Below are 2,785 nucleotides of genomic sequence, written 5' to 3' on the forward strand. Positions count from 1 at the left end.
GTAGCTACACCACAACACCATATCACCACGTCACACGTATTATCCCCCCCACCACCACCACCATCACCATCACTCTCATGTCACCACCACCGCAACACATGTAGCCCCACCAACACCACCACCACATTCTCTTCACCTACACCACCACACCTTTACATCACCAACCACATCACCTCATTTCTGTCTAGATATGATCTCGTTACCAGTGAACTGCACCTTTTCCAACAGAAGCACCTTTTCCTTGGATGTCATTCTTTCGACTAATGAGATGATGAGACAGGATGCCACAACTCGGTGACAGTCACTGGTTGCTTGCAGTTGCCCGAGCCTTTCACACTAAGCAACTTGTGACCGTCACTAGTGACGGTCACTAGTTGCCTAGTGTGAAAGGGGCCTTAGTGCAACGTATCTTAAAATCTGACCCTAGTAATATTTACATTCTATGTATACAACAAAGTTTCTGCAAAAATACATATAATACTTTACATTATAATGATAATAAATACACTACGTTGACTGTACATAATTCACCTTAGCCTCAGTAACCAGTTATTATTCACTTGCATTTTAAATGTCTGAGTGTTTGTGTCACTGAAGTTTATCTCCTGTGAGGCCAACAGAGTGTTCCATTTCCTCGCACACGAGTTAATATATTGTCTCTGGTGATGCCACGTCCTGCATCGGATCAGCAGGAGCTCCCAAGTGTCTGGGTGACCGTGTGGGTGGTGACCTGAGGATAGCGTGCTGGCAGATGTAGCTCCTGCATGTAGCTCACTCTTTCCACCTGCACTTTGTACATCACCGTGAGCCCCTCCACGTCACGGCGATGCTGGAGGATGCGAAGTCGTGGCTGCTGCCCGGCAGCATCCCTGATAAGCCTTTCTGGTCCGTTCTGTACTTTGTGCAGGAGGGTGAGGTGTTTGTTGGCAAAACCGCCCCACGCAAGGCACGGAAACTCCAAGGAAGATCTTACTTGTGCTTTATAGAGCAGCTCCAGCCCCTCACCATCCAACAACCACGACATTTCTTGTCATGTTGCCCCAGGCCACGATGCGGCTCAGCCTGTCCTCCAGCTGACTTGCTGCGTCAGATTCCTCTTTTTGGCTGGTAACTCTTAGTCAGAGTTACGTTATCAGTGTAAGCCCTTGCGCTGGGGGTTAGGTGCAGCAGGTCGTTGATGTAGATGTTCCATAGCAGGGGGCCCGAGGCAACTTCCCTGTGGTACACCTGCGTTGATGGGCTGCACTTCTCACTCATGGCCACTGACGGTCACTCTCAAGTGTCTGTTGCTGAGGTAATCCTCCAGCAGAGACAGGAGTGCACCATTGATGCCAGCAGCATGAATTTTAGTGATCGGGGCTTTGTGCCACACCCGGTCGAAGGTGCCTTCAATATCCAGTTCCATGACGGCTGTGGTTTTGCCCTGATCAAGTGCAGCACTCAATTGGGTGGCAAGCAGCAGATGTAGGTCTGTCGCGGATCTACCCTGCCGAAAACTAGACTGCCTGATGCACAGTAAGTGGTGTTTCTCTAGGTGCTCAGTGATCTTAGAGGTTATAATAGCCTCCAGGACCTTGTTGAGCACCGACAGTAAGGACACAGGGCGATAGATAGTACTGGTTCTTGCCTCCCTTTTTGTAAACTGGCACTACGTTGTTCGTTTTCCAGGCTCCTGGTCACGTGTCGGACTCGAGGCAACGAGTGTACAGCAAGGTGAGTGGTCACGCCAGCTCATTAGCACACTGGTGGAGCAAGTGAGGACTTATATTATCCGACCCCGTCGCCTGATTTTTATCCACTTCTAGAAGTTTTTTCCTCACTTCAGATTCACTAGTTTTAACTTCCAGAAGTGTGTCCTTTATGGTGTGAGGCATCGTTGGTGGTGTCTTCTCAGGGTCGAGCACGCTCATTTTCCAGCAAAGTGTTTCGCCAGGAGGTTGGCCTTCTCATGTGCTGAGTGGGCCAGATTGCCATCCTCCTGCAAGAGGGATGAGATGCTGGCTCCCCTCTTCTCACCCTGCTGGTCTTTCACAATGCCCCTCCACCTCTTCGTGCCCACCTGTCCGCCACGGAGTTTCCTCCTGAGGTCCTCCTTCCATTGCTCTGAGGCCCACTCTTGTGTGTGCCTCATTCTCAGGGAGGCTGCTCTGTGACGTCTTTTGTTGCCCTCTGTCGGATGCCTCTTGTAGGCTTTCCATGCCCGGTATTTTTCGTCAGAGGCTTCTCGGCACGCAGGTCCAAACCAGGGCTGGTCAGAGGGCTTGGTGGTGTGAGAGGAGTGTGGTACCCAGCGCTCTTGTAAGGTGAATAGCAGCTCAGAGAACTGCCTCACCTGCTGGTTGACATCTCCACTCAGAACAGCTCCCCAGTTCGTCCTTCTCAGGTCCTCCCTTAAGGCTCCCCAGTCTGTGGCTTCCCACTTCCACAGAGTGCGGGAGAAGCTCTCCTCACGTTGCCATCTGAAGTGGACTTAGGTGATGACAGCCACATGACCTGAGAGTGAGCCCTGAACATCACTGGGAGGGAGATTGGTCACCACAGAGTCAAGAGATGACCCATAGACATGAGTGGGGAAGGTGACATGATTATGTAGGTCATGTATCACCAGTAGCGTGTTTAATGAGGCGTGCACTGTGTGTGGGTTCAAGTCACCTACAATTATCACTCCCTCACACTGGTTGGCCGTCAACATTAGGTCCAGGTTTTCTGTGAGGTAGTCTGTTAGCGCTGCGCCTTGAGAAGGAGGACGATAACAGCCAATGCACAGAACACCTCTACCCACACT

This window comes from Portunus trituberculatus, chromosome 42 (genome assembly GCF_017591435.1).
Source record: "Portunus trituberculatus isolate SZX2019 chromosome 42, ASM1759143v1, whole genome shotgun sequence".
Classification (NCBI taxonomy): domain Eukaryota; kingdom Metazoa; phylum Arthropoda; class Malacostraca; order Decapoda; family Portunidae; genus Portunus; species Portunus trituberculatus.